The following is a 26478-nucleotide window of genomic DNA, read 5'->3' as shown; positions in this document are numbered from 1 at the left end:
GTGTAGAACAGGGCTATGGGAGGTATAGATGAAAAAAGTTGGGACTGATTGACCGTAAAGTTTTCTGACAAATACCTTCATTATCTGCAACATTTAATTTTTCTAGTGTCATCTAAATATATTCCTCCATGAAGGCATCTGGAAGTTATTCAGGTGGTCCCAGATATCTCTTTTTAGGTTCTCAGTTGGTTTTAGTACACAAAGGACTTTGTGGCCACTCTGAATCCAAGGATTTAGTCAAAAGAATTTGAACTTCAGGTTGTATTCAATGAGGAGCCCGATATTTTAGGAAGATTTTTAAGGCCATAGCACACAAGAGTATATAAAACGACAGGAGTGGGAAGAGAGTGGAAGCCAGGAGTCCACTGAGAAAACAGTTGCCCATTGAGAGGTGATGAATGCCTAAGCTGAATGATAACCCTAGGATGAAAGAAAAATTACCCGAACATGGCAATGGTAGCAAGGATAGAAGGGGGTGTATTCAAAGAACATTTAAGAGGTAAAAGTGGCTAGCTGCGTTCATTTATTTTGTGTGCTGAGTAAGGGAGATGTAGAAGTGGTAAGCAGTATTCCCTGATTCTGGTTTGGTGACTGTGAAGGTGATTGTGTGGTCCTGTGAACTGAGATGTAGAATGTGGAACGATGAACACATTTGGGGGAAGGTAGCTCTGAACATACCGAGGGATCCATGGACCATGGGATGTCCATGTGGTCGTCTACAGCAGACAGTTTGCTGTGAGAGCTTAAAGCTTAGGGGAGAGGTTGGGACTAGAGCAAGAGATTTGGAGGAGTGTCTGCTTAAAGTTTAAATGTAGGACATGGATGAGTTCTCAGGAGGGAGTGTGGGGATGAGGACGGCATTGACCGCAGAGAAGATTCTGGGACCAGTAATGATTGAGAGGACGGGGAAGCAGGGTTGAAAGAATAGGCTGGATTCTAGTTCTAATTAGATATGGGAGGCCAAAGTGTTAGATTTAGGTAAGGGGGCGGAAATGATGTCATTATTAACTATTAATTTATAACTCTTAAAAGAGAAAGTGCTGGGTTACTTTGTTAATGTCTATTCAGCACCTGGGAACCTACATGCTACTGGTCCGCCCAGTGATTTCTAGAATTCAAAGAGGTCTATTTATCTTTATAGGAATTTTTGGATAATTACTTGTCTATCTTGTAAGATTTGGACAGCTGGTTTTATGTCTTATTCAACATGTGTAAGTAGTGCCTACCTAGCATAGTATCTGCCTTGTTAGCTCTTGAGAAAAATTTGTTAAATATATGAATGAGTGAATGAATTGAGAGATCAGGGTGCAATGTTTCAGAAAAATCCAAGAAAATGAAGACTAAGGAAAAGGACTTTTGAATTTGAGGACTTGAAGATCATTTATTGATCTTCAAGAAGCCAGTTTCAGATTAAAGGAAAAAATAGAACTCAGAATAAGAGTTCTGTTGAGTTTATCTGGAGAGAACTTTTAATTTGATGTGGGGGGCGGGGGGGAGGACGGGGGAGCAGGATTAAATGCAGTTTTGCTAGTTTCAGAATAGAGTGAGGATATTTGTAGATTTTGTACACCTGTTTAATTTGAGTGTGAAATAATAAGACTTGGCTCAGGAAATGGTCCCTCAAAGAATTCCTAAACTTTCTAGGACACACCTAATGTTTCTGGAACATTGTTATGACTTAAGGAATTAAGGCTCAAATCTATCCATCACACACTTCCCCTGGGTGGACTTAAAAATGAAGAACTGACAAAGGAGTGCAGTGTTGATAATCTGTTTGACCTATTTTAAATACCACATGAATTGGATACAATATTATCAGAGAAGGCCTCATCATAGAATGAATGGGACAGTTATGGAAGGACTTCCGAAATCCAGACCCTCTTTTCACAGGAGTCACACTCAGGACCCAGGAGGCTTTTTAGAACTTTTCTGAGGCTGCGTCAAAGCCAGTTAGCAGTATCAGTGCCTCAGCCCAGATCACCAGGCTTCTGTTCGGTCTTTTTGTCAATACATCACCTTGTCTTTTTGAAAAGATTTAAAAATTTAGAATTTCATTTATTCAAAGAGGCCTCGTGCTCATTTAATCTGAAGGAAGAAGTTTAAAAATTTTTCTTGTATAGTCTGATTTTGCCCAATTCAAAAAGATGAGAGGTGTGACTCTTTCTTTGACTGTATACTATTCCAGAGACTTCTTTTACATAATTTCTCCTACGATTCATTGGCTGCTAGTTTTGCATCCTGAAATATTTACTAATTTTTTGAATATCATACAACATGCTTAAAGATTTCTTTTATTTATTTTTTATTTATTTTTTAAGGCAAGACAACCATTGGTTGACCTCACAGATTGCAAGGAACTTGTCAGTTTACAATCCTTTATTTTTTATTTTTTTACGCCTACAGCACTTGGTCTTCCTAGGTGGTCACCCATCCAAGTACTAACTAGGCCCGACTCTGCTTAGCTTCTGAGATCAGACAGGATCGGGTTTGTTCAGGGTGGCATGGCCATAGACTTAAAGATTTCTTTTAGAAGCTTATTTGAGAGAGACTGAGTAAAGAGATGGGACACTATCTTAAAGTTATATTTATAGAAATATGGTAGGAGGGAAGATTGACATTAATGAAAGTTAGCCCCAAATATAATTACATCGAGGCAGAAGGAAATTTCTCTACTCACAGTGGAATCTGGTTCTATAAAGAAAATTTATTTGGGATCATTATATTAGTGTTTTCTTTATTCACTTTAGAGATAGAGTCCATTGAAAATTAATATTGAGATTAATGATAGAATTTATTGAAATGTGTATTTTAATTTCATAACACCAGCAGTGCTATCATTTTTAATTAGTTCTGATGGTTAACCATCTGATGATATTTTTATGGCTTTTACTTTGTTTAAATGATGTGTGAGTAGGGAAATCACTGATGGAGGAAAACGACGGGGAGGGACAGTGCTGGATGGAAGCAGATAGTGTCCACCATGAACTCAGTTTCCAGAATCTGGTAGAAGGGTTATTCTTTCAAATTGCATTTCTGACTTAATAGCCCATTACGCTATACTTATAACAGGAAGTGATGGTATTGCCGCCAGTCCAGATTATGTCTTAGTTTGACCTTTATTGTGTTTGATTTGCGATCCTAACTTTTTTTTTTTTTTTTAACTTTTGGGTGTAGACAGGAGAGAATTCTTTCCCTTGTTTTAAGAGGTGGTATTAAAACACATTTATTTTGTTCAGTAGTTCTCTTTCACACTTCCTTACAGATAAAGACTCTTTCTGTGCGGTTGTGACACTGTTGAGTTTGGGTGGGCCTTGCTCCAATATATTTGACACAAAAAACATGATAGAATTTCATGAAACTCCTCATGAAACAGGTCCATGAAGTTCATCAGTCTGTCATTTATTCTCACACAGACTAGTCTTTTTTTTTTTCCCCAGTATGAACAGTACAGGTAGGCGGGTAAGTGTTTTTCTTTTGTAAAATATTTTGTAAATTATTAAGTATGGGTGAAATCCAGAAGTTTTACCCTAATAAGGGTAATATTTTAGGAAATGGTCATAGAAAGGCAAATTTGTACTGCTGAAGGGAAGTTTTAGATCATTTAATTCTCTTGTCATTTCATGGAAACTGAGGCCTGGAAAGAGACAATATTTCCAAGATCTAAGAGTGAAAGCTTTGTACCTAACTGCTCAGATACCTGCTTTTGACCATTGCTAAAATTACTAGCCCACACTTGCCAGTCCTTACTTTGGGACGCTTAAGTTTTTAGCCGTTATGTCTAGAACATGTTGCCCACTGATCTATAATATATTTTGCTTGGCCTACATACTGTTTATAAGTTCTTAAAATTCGTTGTCAGCATTTATTTAAGAGGATTTCACATAAAATTTCGGCTGTCTGACTTCTTTTGAAAAATTAAAGAATTGGTGAGATTCACGAGTGACTGCTGCCACCTTTGGATGAGACTCATACCTTCAGGTTCATAACATGGTCATCGGTCACCATTTTTTGCGCCCCTCATTGTGTCGTCTGTCTCAGCAAAGGTCCTGTAGTCCTAATGAGAATTAGCTCCTAGTTATTTCCTGCTTTCCGTGGGCTCTAATGTGTGTTGTAGCCCCTTCTAAATTTTGTTTACATGTAGAGGCTTTCTTTTAATTTTGTATATCTCTCTGTTGTCAACTACCCTGCTCCCAGAGCCTGTAGCATAATAAATGATCAATACTTAGAACCAAAGAACAGAAGACCTAAAATTTTTCTGTAATGAGCCAGATAGTAAATATTTTCGTTTTTGCAGGCTCTGTTGCAACCATTCTCCTCTGCGGTTGTAGTGTGAAAGCCAAAGACAAAACCAAACAAACAAGGATGACTGGAGTCCAATGAAACTTCATTTTACAGGAGCAGAGAGCCCGCCAGCTGCAGTTTAGTGACCCCTGTCATGGGATTTTAGTATTATAAGAAAATTTGTGCACTTAACTCATAGTTACCACACACAATTTTTTTTAAAATTTATACTACATACTTATTACCAAGCCTTTTCAATATCCCCCATTTTTATGAATCTCAAATGGTACCTAGACTAGCAAAGATTATAGTATAGTCTCTGATAATGAGGAAAATGAAAAAGGATGGGTAATTTCAGGTTCTCAACCCAAATATATTATATTCGTATTTATACAAATAATAGGCTTTTGAGGTTTTCTAGGTTATATGTATTTAGAATAGTCTAAATCTAGCTTTAGAAGCATATTTTCAGAAATTCCGTGATGCATATTTTCTGAAAAGATACAACAAGGACAATTTAATGATACTAATAGTAGTTTTACAGAAATGGTTTGTCATATCATCTCTAATGGCCTGCCACCTGTTTTTAAAGACTTTTTGAAACTATCCCTGAGTGGATAATAATATTCTATTGTTCACACATAGGGACTTATTGTTAAATAAGTAAATGATTAAAAATATCTTTGCAGCCATATTTGCAAGAGGCTGTTTTTTATACTGTGAGGGGTAGTCATATTTTAAGTTCATTAGGTTGTGTACTTTTAAAGATTTGGTTCCAGAGCTTCATATTGATAAGGTATGGGCAAATAATTCAGCCTGGGAGGGTCACAGTCTATGTCATGGGAAAACCCTGATGAGAGTGTGTTAGTTAGAATTTTTGGTTGTAACTCCAAACTGCCCTAAAGAAAAAGGGGTATCTGTAGCTTTGGGGATTTCTGAGTTCAGAGGCACAGGGATGTCATTGGAGGTGACTTCTTTACCCGTTTTTCAGATCTGCTTTTACTCTGTGTTGGCTCCATCTCCAAGGAGGACTCCCTCTCAAGGTGGCAAGATGGCTGCCAGAAGCTCTCCATTTGCATCCTGGCCTCTCTGCATCCCCTTCCAAGAAAACACTTCTTCCCAATAGTTCCAACAAAAGTCATGTGCAAGTGTCTCATGTCCTCTGCTTGTCCTGGCTTAGGTTATGTGTCTACCCATGAACCAGACCCTGTGGTTAGGAAGATATGAGACTATGATTGGCCAGATCTGTATCTATACCCATCTCTAGAGCTGAAGGTTGGCTCATCCCCACCGAAACCATATGGACCAGGGGAAGGGAATGATTCTGCCTAATAAATCAAGGTGCTGTTGCTGGAAGAAGGGTATATGGAGGCCTTTCCCAATGCAGGATTGTAAAAGTATTTCCCTAGATATTCAAGTACTTATTATTAGTATTGTTTTTATTCTACTGTTTAGTTCCTTTTATAATTATTATTATTTTATCATTTAGCCCTTTAATCCATCTGGATTTAACATCTAATTTAGAACTCAATTCTATGGTATTTTCTCAGACTGTGTTCCTTAAGATCGAATCTTTTGTGTCCCCCTCCATTCTGCCATTCTGATACAAAGTAGGGGTTCCATAAGTACTTAGACTCACAGGATTTTAGAATTAGAAGGAATCTCTCAATTATTTCCCTGGCAAATATTATTTCTAGCCTAACAGCTTCATTTTATAGGTAAGGATGCCATATCTTTGAAAGGCCATATGACTAACTTAAGGAATGGTTCTCATTAATATAGGTTTTGAGAATCAAGCCCAGTTCTCTTAGTTATTGTGACACTAAAGCCTGGTTTATGGGTTCATTGATGGATTAAAGGAACCATGCAGTGAATTCTTTTCAAGGTCAAAAAAGCCTATGGTAACAAATCAATAATAAAAACTCTCCTAATTCTTTTCTAAGTTTGGATTTCTAGAAATGTATTTTATCATGGAATAAAAGTCAGTAAATTAGTTGATCGAAAGCATGCATAAGAAGGTTGAGACCCAATGACAGAGATGACCTAAAGAGGATCTATGCAATTGGAGAAGCAAGGAAGACTCTGTGAAACCCTCAGTGGCAGATGGGGATGGGAATCGGTGGCTAACTGTGTTCTCAGGAAGACTTAGAGGAGGTTTGCTCTGTCTGCTGCACGGCTGATCATGTGTGACTCTGTCCTGACATGTTAGTGGAGTCATAAGGAGAAAGGCACCTTCCTCTGCTCTCGACAGCCCTGCCACTGCACTATAAAACTTCGAGGGGCTTGAAGTGGCATGGCGCAGTGCCACATGCATCTGTAGGGACTGCAGCCCAGTTGGGTCAGCTCAACATACCACACAGATCAGAGTGTGGCTGTGTCACCTGAGAAAGCATTTGTCACAATTGGCAGAACAAGTAGAGAGTAGGAGGCCCAGCCATCGTGACAACAAGGTCCTCCTGATGTGGGCCCTGAGCTTTTTTCTTTGGAGAATATTTTTTTCTTTTTGGAGATGGATAGTAGGACTCACAGAATAAGAAATATGAGAGGCAGGGGACCGGAAAGTTATCTTTGAGGAACATGTATTTGACTCTGGGCCTATTGAATTTTAGGAATTGATGGAACATCCAATTATTAAGTAGAAAATAGTTGAAGACAGTAGTAGTTCGAGTAATTTGGCTTCAACTTTCAGAGTACATGTGCTATATAAAGTTTATAAAAAGGAATACGATAAGCTCTAGACAGACTAACAGTAGAATCCAGCCAGTGTTAGGTATGGTGTCCAAGGCTCGGAGATAAACGCAGATGAGCAGGAAACTCTTTTGTCCTGTTCTTAAGTCCCAGGGAGCAAAAGTCACGTGTGTGTGCTTGTGTGTTGGGTGAGGTCAGGGAAGGAGAAGGCAGGGGCAGACAGGTCCCTCTGAAGGGCATTGCTGGGGCCATCTTGCTGATCCGTGCAGAAGAGGAGACTCAGGGTTGGAGTATTTATTTACCCGATTTGTGTATAGTGTTCTACCGACTGAGTCAGCCCAGTTTCTCATGTCGTTTGTGTACATGTCTGCACCTATTCTCTCGTCTCGTCTTTTACTCCTATGAAGTCCTTTACGACCTAGATACTAAAATTAGCCAAAATACAGACCCCAAATCATTGCTCTAGCTGGTCCTCATACTTATTTATTGGTGACAGAGCCCCTAAAAGTTATGACATTATTTTTGGGACACCCTGAAATCCTGAAAGAGAAGAAAATGTAATAAAGTTATTGTCAGTTACAAGATATGTTCACGTTTCTAAAGCCTTGGGTGCTTGCAATATAGCTTTGTCTACATGTGCCTCTATCATATAAGGAATCTGAGTTAAGATAAAATTAAATAATTAGTTGTTTTAAAATGACCCACACTAATAGATTTGAGTCATTACAAAAAGTTAAATTACGTTTAGTGTACTCTACTTCAGAAGGCAGCAAATTATAATACTATTATCCTGCCACTTATTGAGAAATTATTTTTTGAAAAGTGTATTAAAAAATCATGTGATCTTAGGAAAAAAACAACCTATGAGGTAAATGTAATTATCTCTAGTCTATAGATGGAGAAATAAAAGACAAAAAAGCCAAGTATAGCACATTTAGAAAGAATATTTAAATATCTAGAGTAGTTTATTTCCTTATGATTCTGAATAATGTCGAAAGATAGTTTTACTAACACAGCCATTGGGTGAATTATATTTAGATTGCCAGACATGGTTGCTATTAGTCTTACAGGCTTATTTTTATAGAATAATTAAAGGCTGGGATATTGATTACCATTGTATAGTATTAAGTATCACCAGTAATTCAGAAGTTTAAAGACTTGATTAATGTGGCTGTGTATTTATTATCAGTTTACCGATGGTACTGGATGGTATTTAACCAGTATGCTGACCCGGAAGCAGGAAGGCTTGTTTCGAAAGGCCAACATCTAGCTGTTTAGCTTGGTAATTTTTAATTGTGTTATTATAAGTGTTAGGCTTTCTACTAAAGATAAGTACTTTAAGAGAAACACTCTATAATTACTAGAAGATCTTTAAAATGCTATCTCTGATAGCCTGCAGTAGAGAAAGAAGGCCCACAAAAGCTTTCTAAGGCTATAAGAAGTCAACAAGAAAATTAGATGACTATAGATAACTTAGAAGAAACAAATTTTAATTAGGGGGTGTGTGTAAAATAAATTATGGAATGTACTTTTAGAAAAAGACCTAAAAGCTGGCGTTTATTATTTGTAAGTGTGTGTGTGTGGGGGGGGAGGGGTGTTGAGAGTGGTAACTAATAATGGATGAAATTTTGAATATTAAGAACAAAATATTGGGTTAGAGAAAATGAAATTCAGCAGTGTCATTTTCATGGTTTGAACTGTAGAGTGAAGTGTCCAGTGAAAATTCTTAAAATTGAAAGGATTCTAGGGAAACCAAATGTTCCTTTATATTTTTATTTTAGACATCTATCTATATATGTATGTCAAAGGAAAAATATAAAGAGAGGTTTAAAAACATTTTGGCTAAATACAGAATGGTTCAGTGATGAAAAAAGTCGAGTTATTAGGACAAGTAGAAGTTGGGCTATACTCAAAAGAATACGCAGGGTGGCAATAGTATTTTATAGGGGCAGGAAAGCCAACCCCAAAGGAAGTAGAACTTTAAATGATAAATGCAATTGCCAGTTTTTCAATATGACTCCAGAGAGGGGCATTCCCCTCTGTTTCATATGCTAACATCAGAACACTAGGAATTTTAAGCTACTCTTTTGTTCTCCTTCCATGAAAATATCAGTTGTTATGTAGCTCTGGTTTATGTTCGATGTAGGTGCTTAGAATCGACCCCAGGTGATTCTGATTTAGTGATCCTAGAACAGGTGGGATCCAGAGGTTTGCCATTTTTAGACATTGCTCAGGTTGGGAATACTGGAGTAAATTTATAACTCAGTACCATGTTTAGCTATTACTTTGAGAGGGTTTCAAATCATGATGAGGATTCTCATTGTTCAAGGCCAGACTTTTGACTTGTTCAGTCAGTCCACTAACATTTTCTGAGTGTCTGCACTGTGCTGGCACTGTGCTAGGCATTGGGGATTTGACTGTAGCTAGAAAATTTCTGGTCTTTTTGCAAGGAGAGGAGGGGTGGTGTAGGCAAACTCCTAAACAAACACAATCCATTATGTTAGGTGTTGTAGAAAGGATATAAATACATGGTTGCTTGAGCGTGGGTGAGGGATACCTAATGTACCCCAGAGTTGTGCTTTTCAGTGCTTTTTAATTTTGCAGTGGAGTCCCCAACTCTACCCACATGCATGGCCATACATGTGCTTATGGAAACTATTTATTTTTGTATTTAAAGTAAACTAAAGATTTGAGAATTTAATGATATCTTTTGAGATAATTGAGGTGGTTGAAATTGTTACAAAACAGTCAAAATCAAGAGTGCTATATCACTTATATTTAGGTTGTACTTGTCAGAGTACAGCATCTTAAATTAGTCAGTAGGTTATTTCTGTAAACAGATTTGGAGGTGAATAGTCCTGGGTTAATATGGTGGCCCTTGATCTTCCAGGATCCAGCCTTCTTCTGCCTTGTGCTTCATCTTCCAAAGCATGGCCTAAACCTCATTGTCCAAAATGGCTGCTTAAGCTCAAGCCATCATGCTCATGTGAAGAAGGGGAAAGGATAACATGCTCCCTTCCTTTAAGGAAACATCCTAGAATTTCACCCCAATTTTGTTTACTTCCCGTATTTCAGGACTTTCCCACATGATCGCACTTGACTAGAGTGAGACTGGAAAATACAGCATTTTTCCCACAGGGCCACATACCCAGTCTCTTAGGAAGGAGCAGAGTATATTGGGGGAACCCCTGGCAGTCTCTGCCACAGGGACACAGAATACCTATGTCCCTGAGAAATGAAGGACTTTGAGATCATTTTTTTCAGATGGTTCTTTACCCTCATAAGTCTTAACTATATATCACCTAGCTACACTAATATTTTGGGGTAGAAAAGATAATTTTTCAATGAATACATACCCATATTTTACTGTTGAAGGGATATTTGAACTGTACTTTGCATGTGCTATTTTTTTATGATAAAGATTAATGTCTTGTATAATAGTGTTAGTTGCTTTTAGATTATAGTATGTGAAAGAAATTCTTAGAAAAAATGGCATTAGTAAAGCCTTTTCCCTTGCTACAGTCCCAAGATAATTCAATTTTTTCCCTAGTAACAGTTGTGTAGCTAGTGCTGTGATTTCTTCAGGTGTTGCAAATTGACCTGAATCTCATCCACCAGGGAGGGTGCTTTAAGATGCAGCAGAGCACCTCCGATGTTGGAATCGCACGTGCTGGATTTGAGTCCTGATTCTGCCACTTACTGCCTTCATCATCTTAGAAGAATCATTGATGACCAAGGTTGACCTATGAAAGTAGCACCACAGTATTTTACCTCAGGATTATTGTTATAGATTAGATTAGATAGCTTTAACACTTGCATTTTTAAATTAGTTATTTTTATCTCTGTCATTTGCTAGTCATAAATGTCAGGCCTGATACCTTTGACAGTTTTGGTCAGTCAATCTTGGGTGAGGCGCTCATATCTCCAAGAACACCTGTTTGATTCATGAAATGTGTTCAGTTTATTCTTCTTCTTCTTTTTTTTTTTTTTAACGCCTACAGCACCCAGCCTTCCTAGGTGGTCTTCTATCCAGGTACTAACCAGGCCCAACCCTGCTTAGCATCCGAGATTAAACAGGATTGGGCATGTTCAGGGTGGCATGGCTGTAGATAGTTTATTATTCTTTATTATAGCAACCTGATCTGTTTCCTTTGAGGGCAATTTGGAAAATGCTTTTTATTTAATCTTTACTCAAAGTTTTTCTTGTTCTTTGAAGTGACAGTTGGTCTATGAAGTTGGCTTAATGTTGAGATCAAATTCTTGAGCCGGAATTGCTGAAGAATATGAACTTAAGATGACTTTAGAGATAACCACTTATTCTAGTGCCCCGTGTTCCTGAAAAATATTCTTTGATGGGGCAATGAGGGAAGAATGGGGCATTCTTTGGGTCTCAAGTTCACAGCCCTCTGTCTTGTGTTGCATGCTGGTTTTAAAAGTCTTGAAGGGGACATCGACTGTCAGCTTCCTTAGTGTTCTGACCGTTCCTGGGCTCTTTGCTATTATTATTGTTTTTGTTTCTATTATTGTTGTTTGTTTGTTTTAGAGCCATGGTTGGGATAAAAAGGTTGGGGTAAGAAAATCATTTTCAGATGATTCTTTACTCCCATAAGTCTTAAATATATATCACCTTAGCTGCACTAATATTTGGGGCTTGAAATTTGGAGCTAGCAGTGCTGGGAAGTGGTCACATGGAGTGCTTCCAGAACACAAAGGTCACCCCTGAATCTGTGCTGACCTGTGGTCATGAAAGTTTGAGTGACCAGGTTGCTTCCTACTCTGCAATCCCCTTCTGGTTTTCAACTTTGTTAAACTTAGGGAGGGGCAACCATAATGACAGGAAGGATGTCTGGGAGTTAGTAATGTGAGAGGAATGGCTGGATGCTTTCCTTTCATCCTTTGAATGGTTTTCCACATCCCGTGACTATAAAGATGATATTATTATTATTATTATTATTATTATCATTATTATTATTTTAAATGTCCTCTGGCATTTTTACAGTTTTGTTTTTTACATTTAAAATTCGAATTTCACTGGAATCTATTTGAGAGTCTGCTGTTAAGCAGGGATGTAACTTTGCTCCCCTCTCCCCGCCCCCTGCCCCGTGTGGTTAGTTGGTTGCTCAGCCCTATTTGCTGAATAATCCATCTGTTTTGCACTGTTTGAAATGCTATGCTACACTAACCATAGGTGGAACAGTGGTAGTTTTGGTTAAAATGTTTTTTCGAAGACTTTACAAATTCTGCAAAGGATCATCTCCATTTCTCTTAATCAGTTAAAGTGGTACCTCAAATGGAAAAGGTCTTAAAAACAGTGTACATTTGGCATGCTGGTTTTCAAATTGTGGTATTCTTGATGAATTTTTGTTTCTAAGAGTGGTATTATTGAAAGGTTTGTTATACAGAGACTTAATAATCCTGTCTTAGTAACTCTAAATTGACATAATACTAATATACATAAAAGCTTCTCCTTCATAATCAGTTTGCATATATACGTAGATCTGTTTTCTCTACTTGTTTTCTGATTATGTTGATCTATTTGTAATCATGTGCCATCAGTACACTATTTTAATTCTGGTAATTGTATAATGTCCTATTATTGTAGATTCTTTTCTACCAATAGGGAAAGTTAAAAGAACAGAAAAAAAGAGCAAACAATTCTGTTATGGGCAAGTGACACAGAAGTTGTACACATCACTTCCACTCACATTCCATTGGTGTCATATGGCCATGCTTGGCTGCAAGGAAGCTGGAAATTCTAGTTGAGTGGCCCTGTGTCCAGCTAAATTTCATAGTAAGGAAGATACTAGTGTTCAACATGCACTGGTAGGCCCTTTTCACTTCGAGGAACTCCTGAAAGCTTTCTGTATGAAGTTAGGTGTGACTTGCCTGCTGCTGCTCTCAAAAGATGCGAACTGCCACTTCTAAAGGATCTCATTTGTCCAGGGTAGGAGTGCTTCCTGTGCATATCAGGGCAGTCAGTTTTAGGAGACTTTGCAGAAAGCTGCTTAGCAATGGCCCAACATTTTTGACTTCAGCTTCAGTGTTGAGACCTCTGAGTACTGTTGCTCCGTGGTTAGGAAAGGGCTCCACGTGGAGGAGAATTCCATGATTTTGCTGTCTCTGTGTGTGTAGCGGGAGGTGATAAAATCCCCTCTATTTCCTTCTCACAAATACCACTCTCAGGAAAGGTAATTTGTGTCAACCACCAGGGCCTCTTCTGTTGATCTCCCGCATTTAATTTTAGTTCAGATGATTGTGTTTGCTCATCTCCTTGCTGTTGTGTTTTTAAAAGTCATTGTCATGTAGAGCACATTCGTGATCCTGTTTTAACTGTGACATCTTACTTGGAGGCCTTTATTCTTATTTTAGTATAATTTCATATGATTTATTTCCATGTTTTTATTTTTAAAATTTTTTCCAACTTTATTGAAATATAATTGGCACATATCATTATGTAACTTTAAGGTATACAACCTGTTGATTTGATACACGAATATATTGCAAAATGATTACCACAATAAGGTTAGTTAACACATCCATCACTTCACATAATTACATTTATTTGTGTGTGGTGAGAACATTTAAGATTTACTCTCTGAGTAACTTTCAAGTATCTAGTACAGCATTGCTACCATGCTTAAAAAAACCATGCCAGCATAGTTAAGCTCCTAGAGAGACAATCTTTATCTTAGATTGAGAAGTCGAGAAGTCATATCAAAAGTAATAAGAATGTGTCTTTTGGTGACAGTTGAAAATGTATACCAAACACTCATTTTCTTTTATCTCAGGGCCTGACATATGGGGGCACCAACGTTTGTATCATAATGAACACACAATTTGGGCAAGACTGAAAATTGAATCATGGTTCATATATTGCTTACTCTATTTTCACTGTTTTTAAAACTTGCTCTGCTTATGCTCAAAGAAACACATTTAAATGTGTTCGAGGTAATTTAATTGACTCATAGGAAGTTGTATTTCTTTAAGCAGAGGATTTTAGTAAAATAAGACAAATGTCTAACTATAAATAATTATTGGACTAGGTTTATAGAATAAGAGATTAGTGAGTTTTAATAACTTGACGAAAAGAGAGGTTTTGTTTAAACAGATATATCTGGTAGGCAATATGATTAGAGAGTGAAATACTAGGACATTATAAAAGACCAGTAGAATTTCCTATAAGTGTTGACAATAGAAATTTATTCTTGGCCAGTCTGCTTCATCTTATATGAGTTGTTGATTTGGAGATATTGTGTGTTCAGAGAAGAATGACAGCTGGAGCAAAGGTATAATTTCTATCTTTTGGTACCAAATGCTTAAGTTATAATTGGAAGAGTGTGCTCCTGAATGACCATAGTTGGACTGATTTTTTAGTTTTCAGTCAACCCTACCACTGGAAGTTGGGATTAACAATGCCAATTGATTATTCACTTAAAGAATTCTACTCACCAGGCTGTTATGGCTGAGGCTAGCTCTATAAAAGCTTGAAGCTGGGGAATGATGCCATGACCACGATGGTGTCTCAGCACTTCGCAGGGACATCATGATCATCTGGTTATCTGGTCATATCAACTGTGAAAGAGTTACTGTCTCTGCCAGAGTTTACACTACTGCATCATTGAAAGAATCAGACACCATGTGCGTTGTTGATAAAGGCATTAAACAATTTTATTTTTAAAATACAGAGTCTCCTGATTTAAAACCCAAATAGCTAGATCAAATTTCTTATTATTACGTAAACTTTCTAATACCCTAGTTGATGAAATAACTACTTCTATTTCCTGAGATGCTTTAAATCAATTATTATCTCTGGAACTTACTAAAAATTTTGATTATTTTTAATTAAAATGCTTGTAATATTTAAACAGTATAGAAGTATAGTGAAAAGCTTTCTCCAGTAATGCATATTCCTTCTCAGAATAAAAAATGATGATAGTTTATTATGTATTAACATATATCAGTGCTCACAAATATAGATGCACAAATGCGCATTTTTAAGAACATAAATTAGATTTTACCACCCATTATTTTGTAACTTCATTTTTTTAACTTAACTATTTCAGATGTCTTTCCACATCAATACATTACTTTTAACTGATAAGTATAAAGTTGTACATATTTTCATTCCTATTTTCGGTCATCCTGGGGAAAGATGTAAAGAAATAAATTCTTTTAACAGCACACAGTTAAAGGTGTACACCAAGTATCGGTTCTCATTCTTCAAAGAACTCTTTTCAGATTTTCTTCAGGTCATTGGAATGCCAGATATGTGAGCCGACAGCAGTTTTAGTGTCTGGAGATTGAACTAATAATAATCATCTCAGCTTTATCCATCAATGTTAATGTTTCTAAATATTTAAAGTTAAAATTACTTAATAAATAACACATAATTAAACCAGATATTTTGGATAGCCGATGTATAATTAACTCATAAGAATTTAAGGAAGACGGTTTTTACCTAAGTGTGCAGAAATGTGACCTCAGGTTCACATTTGCAGTTAGTTATTGACTAAGTCCAAACCAGATTTAGTTTCACATTTTCTTCTTTTTAAAACATGCCATTAAAAAAATTAAAGTTAATTTCCTCTAGTCATATATTATCTAGGATAATTTTCTGGGGTGAGGCCAGAACTCTTCTGGCAATCCAAATACAGTTCTTTTTTGTTTTGTGAGCTTACATGTCCACCAGAGGGTGCACTTTACTCTCTTTTGACACAAGACAGTAGTTTGTCTACTCTAATATTATTTTTGGTTTCATGGAGCTAGCTAGGTTAACTATCAGAAAGAAAATTCCCTAAAATTCTGAAACATGCACACTAGGAGATTATCATGTAAAGATCTAACTCATTAATATAAAGCAGCCATATGACTATGAAAATAGTGGCCTTGATTGTGTGTGCATACTGGAACAGAGCACCAGAAGGGAGCACTGTGGGGTAGGGATGATTAGGGAATTGTCATGAACAAGATAGGACGTGATGTGGCCCCGAAAGCCCAGCCAGGGTCAGACGAGGGGCCCGATGGTTCTCAAACTTTTGGGTCTCAGGGTCCCTTTACACTACTCAAAATTATTAAGGCCCCAAAGAGCTTTTGCTTATGTGGGTTATAGTTATCAATAGTTAATAGATTAGCAGATGAAACAGAGACACTTTGAAATAGAAGACAGCTAAAAATTCTCATATCGGATTTTGCGTTTAATCAGTTGCAAAAGGTTGCTTTGATTGACGTATGTAAAGAAAACTCAGCCTCACACATGAAGTTGGAAAAGGGAGGCGTATTTTGATGGCTTTTTCTAATAATTGTGAATAATCGTCTGTGATTCTATACCCAAACCCTCAAGTGGTGGTTTCTTATAGGTTAGTTGCAATATAGAACCTGAAATCACATCAGTGTGTTTTGTTAAAATCCAGTAGTCTGCCTCGGACTTTGGAAGGGTATCTTACCCGTGTGTGACTTTATAGTGCAGTGCATTGGTCTTGGAAAACACTGGTTCATCGAGTTAGGAAAATCTTACGAGTGTTGACACAATTTAAGAAAAATCACATTTGTTAATATACTACTAATCTTGTCAGAAGAGTGTGGGTATTGGGACCATATCAAGTTCATGGTGGCAGATACAGGTTTTCCAACAATTTAATTTTCACTCGAAAGCTTAAATTTTATCATTGGCACAAATACTAATAGTTGTTTTCCTTGAGTTGGCAGGCTCACTTCATTTATTTCTGAGAAAGTGTTTGTGAAACACATAAGTTTGAATAACTATAGTTTGTCTATAGTCATTCTTTCAAGTAAAACAGTGTCCTATAAAATAAAACTATCTCCTCATAAGTAACATTCCTGAGACAACCGTCATACTTAGGGTATATAGCAAAAATGCTCTATGTGTATTACCCATTCCATTACACAGAAAAATGAAAAGAAAAGTAATAATAAAGATAAGACCATAATAGAAATAAACATGTAATAATAAAATTTAATAATAAAAAGAAATCAGGCATGGGTAAAAGATCCTTTCAAAGTCCAAGACAGACCAGTGAATTTGATGAATCAATAATGTTTACTGCTTCAGCAAGTCTGTTCTTAAACGAAGCTGACTTAAGTTTTTACCAGTGCCTCACAGTGAAAAATACAGTGGCTGCTGGTAGAGTTTGGTGCCGCTGCCATAATTCATGTTAAGGGCCCTGCAGCTTCGCTCACTCTTGATTTTGCACCAGCAGTGGAAATGTGAACATGGTACAGAGAAGGAAATAATTTCTTAGTATTATTAGGAAAATAATATTTCATAATATTATTAGGAAAGTAGTTTCGATCTTGCAGATCCTTTAAAGGGGTCCAGGCACAATGAAGACAGCTGCGCCAGTGAACGAGTAGGGCTGGGTGTTGCGGAGCCACTGCAAACTAGAACACTGTCTGAGGAAAGGGGGAGAGGAGAGCAGGACATGTGAGCTTGACAGGGAACTGAGACCAGACTGCAGTTGTCGGTTCTTATGGAAATAGAAGGAAATTAAGGTAGAAGAGAATGTTTTGAAGGTGGAGTGCACCTTAGAGGTAGTTTAACTCAAATTACGAGACTCTTTTGTGGTTTTCCTGGTTGGAGGGCATGCACCTTTAATTAAATACTCCCCCTCTTCCCGCTCCACCCCGTTTCTCTCTTCTGCCCATTGGTTCTTCTATTTTTACCCTCAAAGGCAGCATAGGGCCTGCTTTTTGTATGCAGGAGTTAAAGTATGAACGTTAGGGCCTTGAGGCCCAGTGGAAGGTGGGTTCTGTTGCTAAGCTAAGGACTGGACTTGCTTCCGTAGACAGTCAGGGGCCCTTGCCTACTCTGGTCTCTTCTTTCCTCCGTCTCCATCCCTCCCTTCCCAAGAATGGCACTGAACAGTGATGCCTATCGAAGGTGTGCAGTATGGGGCATGTTAGGGATACAACATGGACAGGACAACGACCTGCCTTCGTGCAGCCGAGTGTCTAATAAGAGATACAGGTAAATGTCATCAGTGTCCTGGGAACACACGGTGGGAGCCTCTAGTCCCAGATGGGAGATAGGGTTGCAGGTCAGGGCAGATATTCTGGAGGAACTAAGGTTATGCAGGCTGAAATTTAAAGAACGAGAAGGAGTTAGTCAAGCCAAAGATATAGGGGGCTGTAGGGAGCAGGAGGAGAAAGAGGAGAGGAAGTAAGTCAGGCAAAGGCATGGAGGTGAGAGACAGCACATTGAGCAGTCAGTTGTATTGCTGAAAATAATACTAAAATTTAAAAATCAAGCAAAAGCAAAGTATAACTGCAAGGGACCTTACATATTTGAGTAAAAACTACTAATAACCTACTGTTGACCTTACTGATAAACAGTCGATGAACACATCTTTTATATATGTGTTAGATACTGTATTCTTACAATAAAGTAAGCTAGAGAAAAGAAAATGTCATTAAGAAAACCATAAGGAAGAGAAAATACATTTGTAGTATTTATAGAAAAAAAATCTGTGCATAAGTGGACCCATGCAGTTCAAACCCGTGTTGTTCAGGGGTCAACTGTATCACACTGGGCTTAAAAGTGAAAATCCTGTATGTGAGAACAAGTAAGAGGTGCTAGGGAGTAAGAGTGGGACAGGGGGAGGGGGCAGGATCACAGGAGGGACTTGGTGATACCACGGAGGGAAAGGAAGGGTACAGATGACACCTTTCCCAAGTCCACTTGGCTGGGGAAGTGACCATTTCTTTGAGAGACACAGGAATATGAAGAGAAAAAGCTGGTTTGTTGGAAAGGTAACTTTTTAAAGAAATGCGTGTTCAAACACTGTTTTGCTTCTACGGCAACCCCGAAGGAGTTACATTTGAGGAGATGACAGTGAGACATCTGTGTGCGTGTGGCTTTTTAGATTGTTGGGCAGTGCTATCCAGGGTATCCCCTCCTCGCTTCATTGTGCCCTTCAGTTCACCGTTCCTTTTATTCTCTAAGGTTTAAACACCGCACTGCCTTAGAAACATTTGTTGGCCAGCATAGTGTTAATTTTAGTAAATGGACTTTGAATGCTTTTAGGAGAGTCAAGCCTGTTCCGTTCACCACAGGCCTCATTGTTCTCTGTTACCCTTTACTTTTTGTTATTGCTGCTTCACAGACTGAGTTTTTTTGGCCTATTCTGAAGGTATCTGAGTTTACGGTTACACTAGATTACTTGGCCAAAGAGGGGAGAACGGTGAGGTGGGAATGAGGATAGGGGTCAGAATCAAAGCCAGTTCAGATCGTGTCAGAGGGAGGCCCTGTGGTGTGGAGGAATGATTCAGATGCAAATGGATTTAAGTTTTCTCTCTTTGCCAATGCAAGCTGCAGAATTTGAGGCAAGTTGCCTAACCTACAGGAAACTAAGTTCCTTACCACTGAGATGCACCTCCTTCGGGGTTGCCATAGAAGCAAAACAGCGTTTAAACATGCATAGCACAACATGCAGTAGGTCTGCTCTCAGCAGATGAGGACATCTCTTTGGTCAATTTTGATGGGAATGTGAGGTTGAGCTTTTCAGATAATCCATTAATTCATGCAGGATTGTCAAGAGTTAGGTAGGTCTTATGTTTTCATGTTTTGTTTTGGCTTTTAATTCAAACTTTATTCAGTTCTTCTAAGTGAGATTCCATTTAGATGTGTGGCATATACTTACTAAATAGTACTTACCCAATCTCGAACAAATATGATTAGGACATTTCAAAGGGACAAAGGTAAGACAAGGTCCTAGAACTCTTGTCAGTGTAAATGATTTATGGGCACCATCTAGCCCCCTTGGGTCTTTTGTTCTGCGATTCAACCCATTTGGCCTTGGAAGTTCTACCAGTCCAACTCCCAACTCTACCCCCAGGAGTTTTTTTCCAAGGCTACTCTGCTGTGCAGGAGGGCCTGGATGCCTGCTTGCTTTGCATGGGTGCATGTGTGTGTCGGGGGCTGGTAGACCGATTTTGGCTAGCTCAAGATGCTCCAAGGAATGTCTGTTTTCCAAATAATTACTTCCCAAGGATAAGTCAATGAAAAAGAGAGTGCTAGGTGCCTCTTTCCAGCTTCTGGTTCTATGGGGATTGGGAGGCGGTGTGGAGAGGGAGTGGGAGTATGGAAGAATAAAGGAGGGTAGATTAGAGAAGGCTTCCCACCAAGAAGAAAGAAATCTCTTCCCTAAGCCATGTAGGCACAGTGGGACCTTTCCTGCCAGTTCTAAATTGAGTTTATCTGGCTTTTCCTAAGGCCTTCTCCTTCTATTAGACTTTTATTGATGTGGCCCTGGACCCCAGTCAGGGGAAGCCTGTCTCATTTTTCAAGGTCGCCTTGTCTTGAGGCTATGTTCATCACTACCATCTGGACTTACCTACCTCCAACCTTTTCTCTATAACAGTGGTTTCTGTAGTGTGGTATGCTTAAGAATTACCTGGAAAGCTTTGGAACATGCAGGATATAGGGCCTACCACCAGAGGTTCTGATTGTGTAGGTCTAGTCTGATTCTGATCCAAGTAGGCCTTGTACACGTCCTTAGAAACATTGCCCTGGATCAGTGGTTCTGACCCCCTAGCTGCACGTGGAAATCACCTGGGAGCTTTAAAAAAGTACCAGTGTCTGGCCCTATCCTTAAGGTTATAATTTAATTATTTAGGATAGCAATAGGTACACATAGACAGCTAGCCACAATAGTTCTTAATTCAGCATGACGGACCCAGGTCAGTATGGCTCAAGCTAAGATCTTGGTGCCTGTCTCTAAAACTGTCCCCTAGTAATTTTTTTCAGTCAATTTGTACCAGATCTTCATATTCCTTCAGTAAAGGGAATTTTGATCTGTAAGTTTTATTCCATCATTTCTCAATTTGTTGTCTGAGGTTCTGTTGTATAAGCTCAAAGGATCTCCTACAGTGTGTCCTTCAACCTGCCAACCACCAGGGGGCAGGCACACACAGTCCAATACTTTGGATATTACTGTCTCGGTGCACATTATAGCTGGTAGAGAAAAAAATATATGTTAAAAAAGAAAGGAAAGCCAAACCTCGAGATCCTGTTATGACTTGAGATCCTTAGTTGGCACCACAGGTTTTTGCTGTTGCTTAAGGCTTGTCCCAGGAAGGCCATAGTTGGGTGGTCAAATCTGAAGGATGTGTCCTCACGGTTGAAGTCTTGCCCGCAGCTCAAGGAATATTTAATGAATTGAGACAACTTAGTAGAGAAGTCAGGAGTAAGAACATTTGTGTGTGACCACTGACAACCAAGGCGACAAGAGGCGCCCCTCCATTCCAAGAGTGTCACAGATGCTGCCCCAGAAATATGGGTGGGAATGAGCCCCTCACAAACACCTTGAAATGTTTCTCCCAATACTAAACAAATTATTTTTAGGGATGGTATGTCTGGTGCTTTTACATCAATGCTGTGACATCAACTTTCTAAAAGGCACCGTTTCTTTAAAGGAGCTCGGGGAATAAGGAAAACGGACCTCTTAACTGAAAAGTTCTTAGAATTTTAAAAATGAAATCCATGATAATAGTGAATTTTTTTTTTTTTCTGATTCCAGAAATTCACTAAAGAGAATATTTTTCTTCTCACTAACGTGAAGGTTGTGTTGGTATTTACATGGGCTGGAGGAACAGGATGAACAAATAAGCAACTTATTTGTGGAAGAGGTTACAATTCTTTCAGATAGCTATGAGTTTTTATTGTAAAACATGATGAAAACTTCAAGAGAGTGTAATGGGGGAGGTGACAATGACACTTTATGTCCTTTATTTAGTGACTTTCTCTGACGTTGTTTTCTTGGGGGCCCTGAAGCTTCCGAGCTTGCTCTGGTATCCGCAGTGCCTTTGTCGTGTGGGTTACTGAGCCGTTGTTATGAAGCCCCAGACCTTCCCTTCTAAATGGGACTGCACTTCTCCCTCGCCTGGTGCTCCCTGGTAACTTCTGCCACTGCAGCTCAGCTTGCTAGGGGGAGACTGCAATGTTGGAAGAGTAGGGGGACCTTGTTCCTCCTTCCTGTTTTCTTGCTGGTCCACTTAAAGTCACCTCAGCGATGGCCCTTTGCCGTAGCAGCAGTAGTTGGCTTAAGTCCAGCTTTTTCACACACTCCCAGAACTGGACTTCTGCTCCCTGAGCGGTGTCAGCTCAGCTAGCTGGGCAGGACCCTTCCTCAGAGTGGTACCCTACGTCCTGCAGTTAGTTTATCCATCAGTGGCCCGAGAGTCCTTCTTTTTGCTTTTTCAGTTCTCTAACCCCAGTTTAACTCATTCTCTATATTCTTTGTTCAAATGAGTGTGATTTCTGTTTTTCTGATGGAACTTTTTCAGTGGATTAAAGTGTTAACTGGTCCTAATTCTGTATCTCTTTGTTTTGATTTCAAGCTGTTCTCAAAATATCTCTATGTGTAATAACTTTCTAATTGGACGTTTTCTCTCTCTAGTCCCTTTCACTGATTAAAGCAAAGTTGGAATTATCACCAGAGAGCCGAAAAGATCTACCTGTTTGGAGGACAAATTACAGTTTAATAATCTACTGGCCTGAGCTAGGTTGCTTAATTAATTTCTAGTAACAACTCAAATGTTAATATTGGAAAAGAAATTTAAATGGGCTACTTTCCTCAAACCGTGTTTCTAAATGTGTAAAGTAATATAACAGTGAGTACATAAAGGAAAGAGATTTTCCAAATATATCGTGTGTGAAAATAAGCAGAATCAACAGAAACACCAGAATGTTATTAGCAAGCAGATGAAATTCAAATGTCACAAACAAACAACAAAAAGAAAAATGAATTCTGAAGGTGGACAAAGGAAAGAATGGAAAAGTGGCATTTATTTGCTGGAAAATTAAAATGAAACCAAAAAATACTGCTAGAAAAGAATGTGTTTGATAAAGTGCAGTCTCTCGGATACACTGTCTTCCTTGTTTTATTCCTGTTCCATCCAGTTCACGCATATCAAGTGTACAATTCACTAAACACAATTCGTATGTTTAGTATATTCAGAGTTGTGTAATCATTGAGTGGGACACTTTTGCATCAACAGGGCCTTAATCTGCTGTCCACCGTATCTTTCTTCACAAAAGATGAGATTTGCCCAGTATTCTGAGTAAATTAACCTATTTGAGCTAACTGAATGTTGGACCCATTTTGCCCTGTGCTTTATGCAGAATTTAGTGATTTCGTTACAATTTTGGATCAGTATTTCTGTGGATCAGCAATGTGTGTCTCAGGGAGGCTCGTCAGGTTGTGTTCTGTGATAGAATGTGGCCTGTCATGGCATGGTTTGCCAGGATTAGCCAACACTGGCTGGCTTTCTGTGGATATTTTTTCCCCCTTCTTTTTTTATAGGGTTCAGAGATTGTATGAGGCAGAGACTGGAAGCAGATTATGTTTGGAACCAAATGACCTTAGAAATGAGCTCTGGTGATTCATTCTTTCTGCTTATTCCTGTGTCAGGTGCCCAGGGTCCTCTGGCTCTGCAGACATATAGGTCCCATGTTTTTCTCTCTGCCTCCATCTTGTCTCCTTGTTAGTATTAGAAGATGTGATTTGCTTTTCCTAACCTATCTCCTGCTTCTGCCAATACAGTTTCCTTCTCAGAAAAAGTGTTATTTTGAAGAAAATTTTACCTCCTTCTTCACACTAGATGACCACTTCCTGTTTTGTACTCAGGAGTGGTGATTCTGTCATTCTAGATTTCTACATTGACTCTGGATTTTCTTGTTTCTCACTATTGTGAGCACAGAGATGATTGTTCACTCACTCTCATGTGTGGAAGTTGTCTGAAGTGATGTATCTCTGCGTGATGCTTGTGGATAGCGCTTACATTGTCTGGTGGTAGCTGCCCCGGTGACCTTGACCACAACCCCATAGCATTCAGGCCTCTCCATTGCCTTACTTCCTCAGCAGAGGACGACACCTGGCACCCAAGATTTATAGGGCACAGCAGACCCCTCTGCCCAGCCCCTATTTTTGTGGCCATGAAAGGTGGAGGCCATCCGTGGAGAGGGGGCTGCTTTCCTGTTTGTTCCACTGAGCTCTCCTCTAGCCATCTGGGCCCTCGAAGGGACTTCAGGCAGCGTGATTCAGTGGAAGGTGCTGAACTATGGGAGAGTCAGTGATTTTGAACAAATCTCCTAGCCCCAGAAGCCTCTATTTTCTCATTCACCAAAAAATGCTCATAGTTATACGGGCCTCCCAGAGTGCCTGTGTGGATTAAGCGAGGCAACAGACATGAAAGAGCTGTGTAACCGTGATGAAGCGGAGGCCTGTGTCAGTCATGGCCCCTGGCTTGATGTGGGAGGCCGTGCTGAAGGACACGTCCTTCCAGCTTCTCAGCAAGCAGCTGAGGACGCTGTTGTCACCATCCTATTTCTTCCCCAGTGCATGGAGAGAGAAGATGAGCTCCGATATTTTGGCCTCAGTGCTGACAGAATCAGCGTTCGTTCCTTCAATTATTGTAATTTTGCCATGTTGTTTGACATGGGATAAAGTGAAGAAAACGTTCAGATCTGTAATGTCTTCCGTTGATGTGAATGGTGGAATGTCTTTTCCTGATGTGGCTTTGATTTCGATAAGATTTTAATCATGTTAATTTCTAAAAAAAAAAAACTTTTCAAAGAGACAGAAGGCATTATCTAGAAAAATATTTAAAACAGTCTTAAAAGAATCTATTCTGGAAATTTTATTTCTCCTGTTTCTCCTCTTTTTCTCTCCTATAGATTTGTTTCAGGCTTCTTCCTCTTTGCACCCGTTGGTCTTCTCACATTATGATAGGTAACCTCAGCTTCTGGTTTCATACCTGGCTGAATGCCTGGCCTCTCAGTTGTGAGAGTTTCTCCATTCCTCTTAATCAGCCAGCTTCAACCCTCCGTGTGGCGTGGAATTGTCTGATTTCTCACTGGAGGCAATCGTGTTTCTGAGTCAAATGCTGCTAGTGTAGATGTGTGCCTCCTGCCTCTGCTGGAACCTCAGTGCTCCCGAGAAAACCTTTTCAGTTTTAGATCCTTCAGCCTAGGATCCCCTTCCCATCAGCCCTCCTTACTTTGCTAGTAATCTTGCCTTTTTCAGTGAGATGCTGATCACATGGAATTTCTTCAGCTCTCCTTTACACCTCATCATTTATCTGTAATTTTTATACATTTCTCACTTTCTCCCTGACTCAGTGGTGCGTTTTGACCGCTTTTCACTACTTAGGTGCCCGTCCACCTCCTCCAGGGCCTCACACAGTTAACTCTGCCCCCTCGTTCCTGTCTCCACTCTCTCCCTCCCTCCCTCCTGTGAACCTCTTAACTCTCCTAAGGCCCCGTCTTCACTCTCATCCCCTTCGTTGCATGTTTCTCAGGAGACCTGCCTCTTCTCCTTACTTCACTCTTCACCACCTTAGCCCTCTGGCCAAATGGCATCTTCTGCTGTTCTGCTGGCACTGTTCTTTCATGTCGGCAAGGACCGCTTTCCTAGTGCCAACGGATCTACTTCTCAAGCTCTCCACCACCTTCGACGTACTTATCCGCTCCAGCACGTCTTTGATGGTTAATAAGTTTGTGTTGAATGGGTGAATAAAGGAACTTTGTTTTTCTCCCTTGGTCTCCATGACATGGTCCCATCTTTTTTCATTTGCAGTCTCCTGACCACTCCTTTTTAGTCTCTTTTTTCCTGCCTTTTCTTTTTTTTGTTAATTAAACAATTTTTTTTTTCAATTAGAGTTGACAGTTAATATTTTATATTAGTTTCAGGTATACAGCATATTATATAGTTTACAAAGTCCTCCTCCTGCCCACCTGGCACTATACATAGTTATTACAGTATTTTTGACTGTATTCCCTATGCTGTACTTCACAACCCCGTGACTATTTTGTAACCACCAATTTGTACTAAATCCCTTCACCATTTCACTCAGCCTCCCAACTCCCCTCCCATCTAGCAATCACCAATTTGTTCTCTGTGTCTTTGAGTCTGTTTTCATTTTGTTTTTTCATTTATTTCATTCTTTAGATTCCACGTATAAGTGAAATCGTATGGTATTTGTCTTTGACTTATTTCACTCAGCATAATACCCTCTAGGTCTGTCTATGTCATCACAAATGGTAAGATTTCATTCTTTTTTTATGGCTGAATTATAGTCCATTGTATGTATGTACCATAACTTCTTTATCTAATTGTCTATCAATGGGCACTTAGGTTGCTTCTCTGCCTGACTCTTAAATTTTTTTTTTTTTTTAACTCCTGTAGCACCCAGTCTTCCTAGGTGGTCTCTCATCCAAGTACGAACCAGGCCTGACCTTGCTTAGCTTCCGAGATCAGACAAGATCGGCTGTGTTTAGGGTGGCATGGCCTTAGACTGACTCTTAAATTTTAGGTTTCCCCAACATGGCAGAATGATGAAACTAAAGAGCTTCTAACTGAGTGCCTGCGCTATACCAAACTGAGTACCAGATGCTGTCCTTTAACTACATTGACTTTTCTAATCTTTATAACAACTATATGAAATTTTTTTAGAGGGAAAAAGCTGAACGAAAGAATTTAAGACTTGCCCACA

At 39.1% G+C, this 26478-nt stretch overlaps 1 protein-coding gene and 2 pseudogenes across 3 annotated transcripts in view; 1 reads left to right on the top strand and 2 right to left on the bottom strand.

Moving 5' to 3' along the window:
* ARL15 (ADP ribosylation factor like GTPase 15) overlaps positions 1–26478 on the top strand; it is a 379382-nt gene that overhangs the window by 57337 nt on the left and 295567 nt on the right. The gene's annotated exons all lie outside the window — the stretch shown is intronic.
* Positions 2395–2513, bottom strand: LOC112480224 (annotated as a pseudogene).
* On the bottom strand, positions 10962–11080 carry LOC112480256 (annotated as a pseudogene).

This window comes from Pteropus alecto, unplaced genomic scaffold (assembly GCF_000325575.1).
Source record: "Pteropus alecto unplaced genomic scaffold, ASM32557v1 scaffold73, whole genome shotgun sequence".
NCBI lineage: Eukaryota > Metazoa > Chordata > Mammalia > Chiroptera > Pteropodidae > Pteropus > Pteropus alecto.
Note: the sequence above shows the minus strand (reverse complement) of the source record. Positions and strands in the feature narration are given on the sequence as shown.